Source organism: Lagopus muta, chromosome 7, assembly GCF_023343835.1.
Source record: "Lagopus muta isolate bLagMut1 chromosome 7, bLagMut1 primary, whole genome shotgun sequence".
Lineage (NCBI taxonomy): Eukaryota > Metazoa > Chordata > Aves > Galliformes > Phasianidae > Lagopus > Lagopus muta.
The window spans coordinates 18,504,062-18,519,460 of record NC_064439.1 but is presented as its reverse complement, the minus strand read 5'-3'; the positions used below and the strand labels follow the sequence as shown (position 1 = coordinate 18,519,460).

The 15,399-nt window shown below is 36.6% G+C and overlaps 1 long non-coding RNA gene across 1 annotated transcript; it reads left to right on the top strand.

The window, feature by feature from the left end:
* The first annotated feature begins 6,720 nt into the window (after positions 1–6,720).
* LOC125695694 (uncharacterized) lies at positions 6,721–13,984 on the top strand. Its single transcript, XR_007378039.1, has 3 exons — positions 6,721–6,792; positions 6,909–6,993; positions 12,234–13,984. It is a non-coding gene; the product is annotated as an uncharacterized LOC125695694 (long non-coding RNA).
* Positions 13,985–15,399: the final 1,415 nt, after the last annotated feature.

The following is a 15,399-nucleotide window of genomic DNA, read 5'->3' as shown; positions in this document are numbered from 1 at the left end:
ACCAAAATACCTTCTAATAAGACTTTGTGAATGTCCAACTTGATGGAAAACTTTGAGATATGCTCTAAATATTTCCCCCAAAAGTGCAGCAGCATACCAGGCCAAGTTCATATTTGTAATAGGCTCACAACATGGATGAATATGTCCATTGAGTATGCTGCCAACTTCAAATGACATGTGCCAATTCACACAGCTGAGGCTCTGAACCAGTGACTTGACAGAAAATTACTCAATAAAATTCTCTTTAGAAATTATCGTTCCGAACTAATGTAGAGTCATAACATAAAGTGTCTGGTAAAAGTATCATTGCAAGTATCCATCTCCTTTGTCCCTGGTAATTGCAAACATTTTATTTTATTTTAGAAAATGAACCTATTTGCATCCTTTCCTACATACCAGCCTTCAGAAGTCAATGGTGGTCTTCGAAGGTCAATATGTCTATTCTCTATATACTAACTCTACTAATACAGGTCACATAAGGCTAAGACCTGATGTCAGTGGTGTGGGTAGGCTGATTGTTTTCCTTTACTGCTTTGAGTAATACCTGTGCATTTTGATTGCCCTGAGTGGATTTACTCACATTTAACGCTCATCCAGGAACTGGGCTGCAGGAAACAATCTGCTGATGAGGTGTGAGCAGGGATAAAATCCAGGTTGCACAATTTTACTGCCTCGGCAAATTGTGCTGCCTGGAGCAAATGGATTATTACAAACTCATCCCACCTAACAATATATATAGATGATCTAAACAGAGAACCAAATCTTTTGAATAAGAAGGGGTCATTTTTACACAAGACCTTGTCACAAGCTAGCCTTACTTATAACACCTTGATAGGCAAGGTGTTATACACTGTTAATAAGATTTTCAGACAACCAGAAATAGCTGGAATGTCCTGATGATCTGATTCATAAAATTTGCCCCTGCATCTATAACGTCCAGTAAACGTGTGGGGCTACGATTTGCTTTAATCTATTCATTTTTATTATAAGCAGGCATTTCATGCTGAACATTTCATGGTGATTATATATTGCAATTCTCATGTAACTGAAGTAGTGGGGCTTCTAGTGTCATATCTTTTAAACCTGCCAAGTTTTGTCTAAGTAAGTTTTGTCTAATCTCTAGTAAAATGCTGTTACCTTAGTTAAATAATGCAAGGCTCAGAAGATATGACAAGTTTGGTGCCCCAGATTCCCACACAGTGTGTGTTAAGCTCTTTGCAGTGTATGTTAAGCTCTTTGCAGCTTTGGGCTCACTGATAAAAAGCAAATAAAATTTGTGTGTATCAGCGTAGAATATGGTCTTGGTATCTAAAAAAATTATGTTGTTTATTCCCCTCCATCTGCTACAAAGAAGCACAAGAAATTCACAAATGGAATGTAAACATACTGTGTACTTTCTCTCACACACACCTTACAGCTCTACTGCAATGCATTTTTCTAGCTGCAGTCATCAGTGAACAGAAACGCTTTCAGTCATTTTCGCTGTTGCCTTTAGCTATGATTAAGCTGGAGATGTAGCAACCTTTTTTGTGATTGCTATAGATTGTTCATTTCAAGAAATTTGACTTTCCTCTAAAGGATATTTCATGGTTACTGTGACTGAGCAAAGGCTATTGCAGACATTGATGATTTTTTGTTATTTTTCCTACCACAGGTCTTCATTCATTCCAGCTCCCTTATTCAAAATCAGAATGTCATTCTGTCCCGAAAAGGCAAAATTTATTATTGTTCTGGTAAAAATGCACCTTCTCTCATTTGTTTTATGAAACAAATTTAAAAACATTTTGCTGAATCTTGAGAGAGGGAAAAAAAAAAAGAAAAAAAAAACACTGAAAAAACCTCAAGAGTGTTCTGTTTTGACCCAGGTACACATGCAATGAAACCAGTGAATAACTATGCAAATACTATATCGGTGATTTAGGCTAAGCCTGTCTTCAAATCATCTCATCAAATTTGAAACCACAAAGAACTAAACCTCCTTTATCAGTGAAGCCAGTTTCAAACCAGCTTCTTTTCCTCACGAGCCCAGTCGCACAAGTCTGTCTCAAGACTATCATGGAATCATAGAATGGCTTGGGTTGGAAGGACCTGAAAGACCATCTAGTCCCACATCCCCTGCTGTGGGCAGAATGAACAGCTGCTGGATGAAGCACTAAATCAGGTTATCTTTAACTGTGATTAGCACTAAATCATATTTTCTCTCACATATCACATCTTAACATGAAATTTTCTTTTTGACAAGGTAAGCGTGCAGTGCACTTTGAAGGCATGTCTCATCTAAAGATAGTGCTGATAGAGACTGCCAAGGCAATTCACCTTGTGCTGGTATGCCCATTTTGTGTGGAATAGCATCAGGTAAGGACACTTTCCTCTTCCCTGATGTGCAGCAACTGGGCAACAGTAATTCGTGTATTTACCATGAATGTAAGTGTTCTCAACTATAAGTTTCATTGAAGTTATAGTCATAGAGACATACATAAGAATATTCACCAAGTGTTTTGGGGAGGATACTGAATTTTCTTTTCAAACACAGTTTCCTCTCTTTAAAGTTTTGTTGCTGCATTGTGAACCAACAAACTGTAAGACAGAATCTAAAAGTCACACCAAAAAAATGCAACCAAAATTTCTTCTAGCTCTAAAAATTTCAGATGTATTTTTTATGTTTCTAAAATCTGAAACAACACATTCTTGGTTTTTTTTCACTAACAGAATGAAATACAGTACAAGTTGAGGATTTTTTCATTTCAGTTAAATATATATGTATAACCAAACAACTGTTGCTCTGTTTCCTCACCTAACTTGTAGTATGTCTCTTTTATTTCTCCTGCTTTTCTTTATGTATTCCAAATTCTAAACAAACATCAAGACAATGTTACATACTGTATGACTTTTAACCCTCACATTCAGAAGATGAAAGTAGCTGCTATAAAATAATAATTCATTGAAATTCAATCATACATATGTTGTAACACTGATGTTTTCATAGCTTTCTGAAGGGTTCTCCTAAAAGATGTATAGCGTGTGTTACACTATTTTTTCAGTCCTTCAGTGTTTTAATGTCAAAAATTTTCTGAGTTTTAAAGAGCAAACTTTGAGGCATTTATTAACACCTTATCATTCCATCTCACCACTATTCCCTTACTTTTCACTCTCGCTCATCTGCAAGTATCTGCATGAGAGTGAAAATGGTAAGCAAGGTTGTTTTATTCCAAAATGTCCTTCACACACATATTTATAACTCTTTCAGAATACTGGGGGATCTTCTTTGCACAATAGTACAACAGTACTGCTCTGTACTTCTCCCTCTTGTACTCCACTCACTCAGACACCCTGAGGTATATTAAGCTTCCAGAGAAGTTTAGTAAGTGCAGTTACTAGCTTCCGCAGAAAGGAAAACCAGTGTGTCAGCGGTGTTCTGAAATGTGTATACACATCTCACGTAGCCTTGTTTATAGTCTGTCCAGATTATACATTGCATTTACATTCCAATTAATCTGATCACAAATAGAGCAGGTACAATTTGGTATAAAAGTCTACAACATTCTAATGATAATTGACCTAATTGATAATTTATGGTGAAATTAAAGACTGTACATCTCAGAAGAAAAAAGAAAACAGCATAAAATAAATCAAAGTAATGTTCATGCTAACAATCTCTCACCTTTAGTAGCCCCTGGACAACAATACTGAGTAACAGATGTAGACAACATCATATCATGCTCTCTCTGTCAAAAAGGTCTATAAGAAGGGCTACTTCTTTTGAGTGAGTTATAGTGGTGAATCTCACTGAGCTATACATGGGGTAATAACCCATGAGTTACTGATTCAGGCCTCTGCTGTATAAATCAAATCTTTTCAATTTTAGTCACACTTAGGTAAAAAAGTTTATATTGTCTGAACTACAATTTTGTAGCCTGCTAAAAACCAGGAAGGGCTTAACTGTTGCTTGAAGGAAATGATTGCAAGAAATAATATGACCTCCATTTATTCATACTAGTTTGTATACTGATGAACTAAGCACTACCAAGTACTCAGTTTTGATACATTATGTAGCAACAAATTTTTTCTAATAAGCAATGAAAACCATTCCATAGCAACATACTGTCTATAGCCAGAGTACACAGTTGCTTTAAAACTACTGACTTTGAGCCTGTATTAAAAAATAATTTTAAATTTTAATATTTCCTTTGACACACAAAACTTATCATTTCTTTGTAGTATCTTCCAGCATTCTCCAGTACAAGACTTTTTTTCTGCTCCTACGGAAAAATTTTCTGCTCCTACTACACCTGTCACCTTCCTTTTTTTTTTTCAAAATATTCAAGTATTTGGTGATTCTTTTCTTCTTCCTTTCACAAGGAAGTTATATTAAAAGCATTTAAAATCCCTGGGAAGCTTGTAGATTTCTTTAAGTGTTCAGCCTTTATTCATCTGAAATAATTAATTTGCATATAGATTTCAGCTAAAGGAAAATATTATAAAGTTTACCTACTAAAAAGAAGCAGTAAAGGGCATTTATTCAAAATATTCACTATGAAAGCTGGTATAGAGAATCTTGTGCTTGATTATATCTGATAATTTATGCTTGGTACCTGCTTTAAAAGACTTATTATTCAAAACAAAAGATGTAACATATGATTAAAGTATGTTCTCCCCCAGAAGTCTGAATAAAAGTCTGAGCATAATCTTACTTGGAAGGTTATGGCTGTTCAGTACTAGAGATGACTTGTGTCTAGTTCTGAATTTCCAGAATGAGTTTTTAATAGTCCAGGTCTTCTTGGTCGGAGCTTCAGTTTAGGATAAGTTTGCTCAGGGCATTCACTTACAGAATACAAGACTGGGAGATATAAGTTCAATGTCAAACACTGTACAATGCGTCTGCTTCCCCAGAGATGCTGGAGAAAGGCTATTGAAGAAGTGGATGAAAGTTAGGTTGCAGTTTGAATGTGGACTCCAAACCTGAGGCAAGAAGTAGGGTTGACGCAGGATGTGTAGATATACATGGATTCACATGCCCAAAGATCTGGCTGACTGTGAGAAAGAAAAGCATTCCTTCATTCCTAAACACTCACTGACCCTGAACTCTTACATTCTACCCCACAGAACCCTCTTGCTCATACCATCCCTTTCTCATCTTACCAGACTTCGCACTTGCCCTTCCCAGCACACTAATCCTAACTTTCCATATGCCACTTCCAACACAAAATTTAATTTACCCCTTTAAGGATGAAGATACAAAAAGAATATATACTTGAGACAGAAAATTTTCTTTTGCATGTGAAACCAGAAGATTTTCAGCTGACTCCAATCTAATTTATCTCTGGTGCAACCCAATGAAAGCCTTCAGACTGTACTGGGAATGCATTCATTGTGCAAAATTTAGAACAAAATATGGAACATTTTTATTTTATTTATTTTCTTTTTTAATTCTGAGTCATATAATTATTTCCAAGGCTAAGTCATAATTTGCCATACCTGAATAGTCATATTGCCATACCTCATTTATTCTGTCAGGGAGTTATTTTGTTTTTCATTTATCTCCATCTCATGGGATGACAATAAATTCTGGAATCCAAGTCTGTACAGCACATAGTGAGAATCAGCTTGGATATACCTGTTAAAAAAAAAAAAAAACTAACATGGGAGCTCTTAAATCCCAGTGGATACTCCAGTAAAAAACCCCAAGCTTCCCTATTGGTTTTGCAGCCCTGCAACTTGCTCTGTTCTTTCATTGTGTTATGAATGTCTCACAGCTTGGGCCTTTCTTTTACTTTCCAGCTACAGTCTTTTATATATATACATATTTCATCAAACCTTGGCACTTTTTCACAGTTCAGAAATTCTTTTGCCATTTTGCCTATCAGCCTACATGTTTTTTGTCTACATGTACATTTTTTCATTTTGTCCGCCAATTCATTTTGCTGTTCACCCTCCTTCTGTATAAATACACCCATTTTCACTTCTTCCCTCTCCAGCTTTTCCATAAGGAAAAAAAAAAAAATCCAGCTATAAAGGTTTTCAAGAGCTGTCTAGCAGGCAGGAAACTTTTGCAGAGAATGTGACGTGGTGAGAGAAGAGCAGTAAACATTTCTTTTTTCTAAAGTTCTTCTCCCATTTGTGCTATTCACCATTCAGGTGGAGGAAATGCATGTAAAGATTTTTCTTCTCTCAAGTATTCTTTCTTGTGACATTTTGTCTATTAGTTCCTCAGCAGAGAGTTCATATGCATCAAACACAAGTATATACCATATGCAGACAGGGATACATCCAACTGCAAGCACAGTATCACAGATCTGAGTTGCTGTCTTTAATGTTTAAAGATCACTAATAGGTTTTCCCTAAAAGTGAAAAACTTTAAGTCTGCCATTGTCAATAAACTCTAGACTAAGAAATAAAACACGGCTTATATATTCTTCCACTCAGTTTTGGAAACTATGAATTGCAAAGGAGTTTGTAACCTCTTATTAATTCATAGAATGAAAGCCAAGGAGCTCTGATAATAATATACTCCGATCTTGATTAGCAAGCAAGAAATTATGTTACTGTATGGGAATTGCTAAGTGACAGCCTGAACCAGTAATTAAGCACCAGGCGAAAGGCCCTACCCCCACACTGCGAGCACAGGTGAAAGGAATTCACCTGTGCAACTGGAAGGAGGTGGAACCTGGTTCCACACCTCATTTAAGGGCTCATTTAAGTCTCATTTAAGAGCTGGTTGCTGTAAGAATAGGTTTTTTTTTCTTGAAGATTTCCCCTTTGGGTGTATTTGGAGGGCTCTGACACTTAAGGCAGGTAAGCAAATCTTTCTTTATGTGGCTTGTGATTGCCACCCTTTTTTTGGGTGTTTTAGAACTGATTATATGCTATTGCTTTTCCTACAGTTATCAAAGGGTTATTTTATCTTCAAGTTTCAGGTTGAATTAGAGCCTACTTTTTCAGAGAAACATTGATGCTGATCTGAAGGCTTCAGGAAACAGTAATATTATGCAATTGGTTAGTAAATCTTTTCAATTGTTTATTAGTCTCCATGTTATGTGTTGGCACTTGAGTTTTTCTGCATCTGGACTTAAAATTCAAGAGAAGGATTTCTATATAGCTTGTTTAAAAAAAAAAAAAAAAAAAAAAAAAAAAAAAAAAAAAAAAAAGGAAAAATATCACCTGAAAATACCAACAAAGGTTAAGACCTTCTCATAAAGGTTTTGATAAGTGACTCCAAAAACTCAGACCAAAAAATAAAACATAGAAATGCAGACTAAAGATGCGAAGTGTATAGTAGTGATGGATATAACTGCCCTGACCTAGGCAAATTTTGCCAGATGGAAAGGCTGTGTAATGCCTAGAAAAATCTCACTTACTGTAGGTGTCTGATTTGTTACTGGATGATCATGAATTAGTGTAGGAAATAAAAAGAAAAGCTTTCACTAATGGAAAGCCATCCTGGAAATAAGTATAACTTTGAAATGGCAAGCTTGGTATTGGAGCATACGAAATTGCCACTGATAATAAGGTATCCAGACAACTTCTTTATTACTGTTAAAATGATCAGCCTGCAGCTGACTGTTGTTGCTCATGTCTCAAAATGGTTTTAAATTGTGCAGTACTACTAGCAACCAAATTAGCTTTTGTCACTACAAATATACATTGCCTGGCCTTTCTTTGTGTATTCTTTGCAGCTGCTTTCCTCAAGTTATTTCCATTGACAAATACATCCATCAAAATAAAACATAAATACATGCAAACTTGTACTGCTATGCTATTTTCATTCAGCCCTTGCACAAGTGATAAGCCTTCTGAGTATGGCCTTCAGCCACTTTACTAATCTTCTTGTATTTTTAGTTTCTAATTCTGTTATTAGTTAAATATGATACAGGCACTTTAATTAAATTCCTCTTATTTGTCTGATATTTGTCTTAGCTAGTCTGCTTTCTAATAGTTTTAAATTGCCATGCTATAGCACTCTACTCATACTAACTTACGTGACTGTTTGAACCTCCATTATTCAAACATAATTGTTTGCCCACTGAGTTCCAATAAAGTTAAATTTCATGTTGTATAATCAGTTATACTGCAGTCAGTTATATGTAGGTAAGCATCAGGATTTTGTTAACACTTAACAGGTTAGCATTGTCTCACAAACATATGAATGACTTCTGTAGTTCTGAAGGTGTGCAGTGGAGATGAAGGGAAATCATCCACACATCATCTCTCTATTTCCACATGCTGAGTGAATGATATTTGCAGCAGTCTTATAAGTACCTTATTATAGCAGTAAATTTTTATTTTATTCAAACTCCTCCTTGTACTGACTGCACTAGCCTGACAGGTCCCAGTTTTAGCCTAAGGTCACATAGTCATTCAGTAGCAATAAATCTGTGTTACAGAGCTGCTCTGATTAGCATCTTCTGTACCTCTGAGAATGAAACTACAGCAGGTCAGGAAAGTGCCTCCAATTTTGCCCACTTGTCCATGGACAAGTCACTTCAAGGCCTAAAGGGCAGTGGGGAAGGAGAGTGAGCCACATGAGATGGGGAGAGCCCAGCATGATGCTCTCACTTGACAGTAAGCTTTTAAGAGACAGGACCCCACACAATACTTAGCCCAGGTATTATGACCCCAGAGACACCTCCCCCCCCAGTTTAGGGCCCATCCAGTGTCTGCTGCTCAAAGAGTTGTGGCAAAAAAAGGTGACTTCTTAGAATAAAGCCTTTACTCCAGTGTGACTGTGTTGCTTTCCCATTTGCTTTTCTTCTCATTCATTATCATTTCACATCAGTTTACTGCATTAGTACCCAACAATCTCTTTTATGTGTTATATGAGCTTGCAAGGCACAGTCTTAGATCATAAGTCTTACTGAATTGTTTGTCATGCATTAGCCTTTAATTCATGCCTTTCTGTATTTAGCTAATCCTTTCTCCACCACATACAGCATTGTTTTTGTTGGTTTTGCCTGATTTGGAGTAATACAATGCAGGACACTCAAAATAACTTACATTGATTTTTTTTTTTTTTTTTTTTTTTTTTTAAGTGATGTATTCTTTCTGCTTCAACAATCAGCAGCAGTGCTGCTTTTCCTATTAAAGCAGAACTTGCCATTGGCACATTCTAAGAGACAGAAGGAAAAGGGGTTTTTTTTTTGGTTTGTTTTTTTTTTTTTTTTTTTTAACCTTGATCTTTTCTATATCTTCTCTTAACAGTTTTATTAAAACACTGCAGATAGATGTCAGTTCAGTGCCTACATGTTTCTGAATAAGTAAAAAGGAGAAAAAGACATAAGAAAAGGTTGCAAGTGTTTTGGAAAGAGCAGGGAACTGTCTGTAAAGCTCCCTTTGGTTATGTCAGAGCTGATAATATGGCATGATGTTTTCCACCCTGAGGAGTCACATGTAGCTGATAAAAATAGTCAGATGACTAGAAGACATTCAGTGGCCACCATGGATCCAGAGAATTCCATGCTGCTCCCAGATTTCCTACCTACTTTATTCTCCTTTATCCTGTGCAAATTACTAGGTGTCTGATTTGTTAGGACAAACAAATGCTTTCCTTGACAAGCTGTGATAATCGTAGCCTCTTCAGCTCTAGGAGCCTGCCTTTAGGAATGGAAGTTCAACACCCATTAAGAGTTCTAGCTCATTAATAGTGTTTTACTTGTCTGTATGTGGGGACCCAACAATTTAATCCGTAATAGGCAGAGTGGGAGCAAGGCTCAGCCTTCCCATCCAAGAAGCTGAGGAGAAGAGCATGTCTGAAGTAAACCATTCTTTAATGCTTACTTATCTATGAAGTATCTTAACTTCTTTTTCACAGTAATTTGCCTTTTTTTTTTTTTTTTTTTTTTTTTTTTTTTTTTTTTTTTAAGGTATTGTCTCCTTTTTCAGATCATAAACACTAGGTCCCAACTTTGTTCACTGGGCTGCAGGAAACCCTGGCACCTTTGGAGAAAATCCAAAGACAAGTTTCACAGCTCTGCAGTTCACTGGCTAACAGGCTCATACTGGGACACACTCATACATTAGCTCTACTTCATTAATTAGTATAATCAATTACTATTCCTTTCAGTCAGATTTTGGATAAGATCCCAGACCTGCCACATGGGTAGAAAGGATTCATTTTCTTTTGAAGTTGTAGAGGAAGTACTAGACTTCCCGATAAGCCTTGTTAGTGAATGATCCTGCTGGCTGCATGAAACTTAGCTGGAGTGAGCTTAGAAGCTGCATTTAAAAGTCACTGTTGTCGAGCGATAAAATTCTGCAATGTTCAGAAAATTTATTTTTGCTTTGTGCCTTCCGTACAGTAATCAAGACAGACTAATGATTAACCACTATCTTCTTGCTATCAGTGGAAGTCACCCCCTCCTCTAGTGTTTCATAACATACGCCCATAGGTGAAAACCATCACACCAGCAAAAGTACTAATGCAGTTCTCTTGAAAATATAATTCATACAGTCATTGAAAGACTCTGGTCTGGTTATATGAACATAGTGTATTTTTAGTCAATTAAAGTATTGAAATACGTAAATCAGTGTGAAATAGATGTAGTAGCCTTGACAGGCACTGTCTTTTCTTAATGTTATAACTTTCTGTTGGCATTATAGGATTGCAATCTTTTACAAGAAGGGGGTAAGTCTTAAGAAGCACCATTTTAGAGAGATTTGTCTTCACAGCAGTGCTGAATATCACTAAAACTGTTGGCTTTTTCCCAGTGCACTTGAATTTCCCGCATTTATGATGCGTTTAAAGCCTACTGTTTGACAGTGATGAAAGTGAAATGCTCCTTTACTAGATTTCTACAGAAAGTCTACCACACATCTTTTCAGCAGTGATCTCACCAATTGTAAGTTGTCCTGGAGATCGTCTGCTTTAGTGAGATTAAGTACTTTTCTCCCAGTGCAGATACGATTGCACAAAAAGTGGTTTACTACAAGTTTAATCCTTTTGTTTGCCTTTTCAAACTATTAAAAAATTCAGTTTAGAATTTTACATTAATGCAAAAAAATGAATGTAACTTAAATTGTTAAAACTACACTGCTCATACTATCAATAAATTTATTTCTAGGAGTATTTTTAAATAGTGCAGAGTTTGAAAATATTTACAGCAATTTAGCAAACAGATTTAAAATGCTCATTCTACATTTCACTATACACCACTCTAAACACAAAGAATATTAAATAACACTTTTAAAGGAGGGAAGTAGCTAGGAAATCTAAGCTGTAACTAAGCCATAAGAAAAAACTAGCATATTTTCAAGCAGTTAAAGCTCCCTGGATGGTGAAGGCTACAAGACAAGTAACTTCACCTGTGCAATGCAGCAATCTCCCTAGAAGCTCATTTGAAATCTCTTATTAATACAGTAGAAATTTATTTTCTCTGTTTCTCTCAGTTGAAGTACTGTCCAGTGTCTGTAGCACAGAACCCAAGTCAGTGGAGGGGTGAATGTCCTCCATTCTCTGCCCCTCCTCAACTCTCAATGCATTTATCTATCACTTCCCATTTATGAAAGTATTCTGCTTCAATTTATCGATAGCCTATTTAGAAGTATTTACCAGCATGGAAGTTCTTTTGTCTGTTATTTAAGGACATTACACAATTTACAAAGCACTTTAGCTGCTGTCAGTTGGTGTATCTATTTTGCCTTCAACACAATTAATTGATTCTTCTCTGTTTCATTAACTCCACATGTTCTTTCTGTCCTTCTTCTGTCCCTAAGCATTTTGCAAATACACAGCCTGACAACTTTCTACATCCTAATGCAGAAAAGGGTCTGTATGCTATCCAAGAAAGTCACCAAGATCAAAAACAGCATCAGCATATCAATTAAGTCATGTGTTTATGGTGTTTTGTATAGGCTACGCTTCAGCATATAGTAAAAAAACATATCACCCTTCACAGAACGGAATGTATTAAGAAAGCTAATGACAGCAGCAGCTGTTTTTACTGTAGATCACTAAATCAACTTGCTCCAACTTCAGTGTATACAACAATCTTAATACTACAAAAACTGTCTAAACCATCCATTTATTTGAAATAGTTGTTTATAGACATCATTGTTACACTGTGTTTACTGAAGACAATGATTAATACCTATGGGAAAAGTCTATTTTTATGTAACTGCCTATGCAGAAAATATGTTAGTGATTGTTTGTGTGTTCTGCTTTAAAGAATAAGTTCCTGGGGGGATTGTAACTGAGGGCAACAGCAATTAAGTAGTGGTCACTGGCTTCATTCTACATACAGGTGTCACTAGGCAAACATGTCAAACCAGGCGTTAGCTGTCAGTTGGCTGTCAGTGTTGCCAAAGGCTGTGAGCTTGATTCTCAAGCTATCACTGATGGAGCACATCAGCTGTGCCCACGACTGCAGGCGTATTATCGAGGTGCACCAAAAGAAGATCTGTTCTGTGGACAACTAAATTATCCACACGCTTGTGGAGAACAGTGTAGAAGAGAGATCATCTTTCCAGGAACTAGAGTGTATATTTATCACAACAGAAGATACTCCCTGCCAAAGTAAAACAGCAACCTATTTCTTTCCATCAGCAAAACAGCACTTTCTCCAGGAGTGGAAGATGGTTCTAAAAGAAGCCAGTCAAAGCTGAACAAACAATATTCTTACCCTATCTATCCAGCATCCGCCATGTACTTCTGATGAAAATCATTCATTTCATTCCTGGAGAGAGGCCAAAAACCATTTGGCATCTTTCTTCTCTTCCATTGTCTTTATTTCCTGTTCTACTGATAGAGACCCTTACATCTAAGGCAGAGTTAGCTTGAGATCAGCTATATGGATGAAACAGAGAAAGTCATTCCAAACTGTACAGTTGATAGGAACTAGAGTTATTAACCAATAGGTATTTAAGTAAAATGCATTATAATCTAAAGGGGGTATGATGAAGTTTATAGGTCTCTGTAAAAGATCCCAATAAGTTAAAAAAAAAAAAATCAAGGAATTATTTTTCAGTAGTAGCAATCATAACAATTATAGTAATAAACATATAATGAGCAGCTTTTAGGAAAATAAAAAGGTGAAATTTCTTCCTCATCAGTATGTAGTGCTGCATCAGTAAAACAGCGTGAGATTTCTCTCTGAGCAGTGCTAATTCACTGCAAACAAGAGTTTGGCCTCAGCCAGTATGCATGCACTTCAAACAGATAGGTCAGTAGCAAAGCCAAATGTACCAGCTGGTTTCAGACAGGAGTTGTTCAAAGTTCATACCATTCAGGCTGTAGAACAGACTCCAAGTAGGATACCTTGGAGACCGTGACATCTCAAAGAAGAAAACTCCTATGTTATATTAAATTAAGCAGAAAGAAAAAATGTAGTGCTCTTTCCTGTAGATCTAACATAAGTGAGTTTAATTCAATAAACTTTAAGAGGGAAGAGATAGGAAGTGTATTATAGACCAAATCTTCAGCCGGAGGAGTGAATATCATGTTTTTTATTGCTGATTTATTTTTTTTTTTACCTGGATGATGCTCGTTCATTAAAGGGGCTCATCCTTTTAGTTTCATCAAAGCTGATTAAGTCCCCTGGGTCTCTTTCTTCATTAGGCTGACATGTCTGTCTGAGCCTTTCTTCACCTGCCTTCCTGCCTTTCCTTATTTCACTACACCCCTAAATTGTAGATATGAAATCCTAATTATGGCTTAAAACCAGTTCCCAAGGCATTTCTCTGTTCTCAACTCCCAGCCCAGAGCTCTGAGGACAGTGCTCAGCAGCCATGCTTTGGCTGGAGAGGAAGATCTGCTGGTCCAGAAGTGCCAGTGCTAAGTCTGTAGATGCCTCTGACTTCTAGAAATGATCATGATCATATCTGAGATAGGATGCTAATTTTAGGGAGAAAGAAAATAGATAAATAGAGAAAAGGATGAAAGAAAAGCATCAACTGCTCTTGTCACTCCCAGTGATAAGCTGAGGGAGAGAAGGCTTTATTAATTCCAAGATGTCATGTTCACTGAGAAGATGTGACATATTCTTCAATGAAGATATTATATACTGTTACCAGCTGTGGTTTTAAGGCAGCCTGCAGTCCTGCTGGGAAAATTCATGTGTCCTGAATTAACTGCAAATGCGTATGTGCCTGCATTGAAGATCATTCCTACCAAGGACAAGTGTAGTGTTGAGCAGTGGGAAACACAGCTGTAAGCTACCATCTGCTAGCCTGATTTAGTCCCATTTACTAGGACCCTTTGAGCTCTACCATCAAGCCAGTTCATCAGCCAGCATAGTTAGTACCTGTTCATCTCATAAATTGGCCTCCAAAAAGACGAGATAAGGGATGGTACTAAAGGTCTTACTGAAATCCAGAAAGATTACATCCACCACTTTCCCTTCAGACTCCAAGTGAGTGACATTATCACAGAAGGAGATTAAATAATTACTACAGCAGGATTTTGCCTTCATGAATCCATGTTGACTATGCCTGGTAACAGCTTTTTTTGTTTGTTTGTTTTGTTTGTTTGTTTTTTACTTAGATGCCTTTCAATATGCCACACGATAATCTTCTCTGTAACTATTCTAGGGACTGGTTTACATCTCAGTTACCCTGGTTGCCTAGTTTCTGATGACATAAAAGCCGAGTAAGCTACTTTACATTAAGTTCATACTTCTTACTACTGTTCTTTCATTAGTTTCATACCTATTAATATTCTATTCACTGTTTTTGCATATTTTGAAGTCTGTTTCTTTTTTTCTTCATACCACATATACTGAACTGATCCAGCCTATGAAATCCATCTAGAGGCTATAAGGCAATTCTCTTGTACATTTTTTTATATAAACATTTCTGTTTGGACACATAGTCTTTACTTTAGACATGTCTGTCATTAAACTTTTTGCTTTTTACATATTTCTTTTATCCATGTTAACTGTCTTCCACCATTAATGGAAACTGTCTCAGTCATCTTCATTTTTAGGTTCAAATATCATAAGTTCTGCACACTCATTTTCTGACAACTGACATTGTTTATACAACCTGCTCATTAAAATGCATAAGGATGCACGAGCCTTACAAAGTTATTAGTTTATCTTCAGAATTCAAACAAACATCTATATGGAGTTGCCCCAGTTTCTTGTACCTAAGTGTAATAAACCCCACATAACTGACCTCTCCTGTCAGAACTCAACCACTCACATCAACCACTCACACTGGCTGCAGCAAACAAAAGTGAGAAAGTATCTTAACATTTTCTCATTTCTAGGTGTTGCATGAAAAACTGTGGATGAAATATATTCTTATTCTCAACATTGACACTTCTAGGTATGTGCTGCTTAACCTGTTTAATTCACTGGGAACAAAAGTAAATAAAACAAACCAGCTGTCACCTCACAGCCTGTGGCATCGATGTGCATCAAATTCATACCGTAAGAGCAGTGATTGTTGGCCCATGGAAGCAGAGGAAGT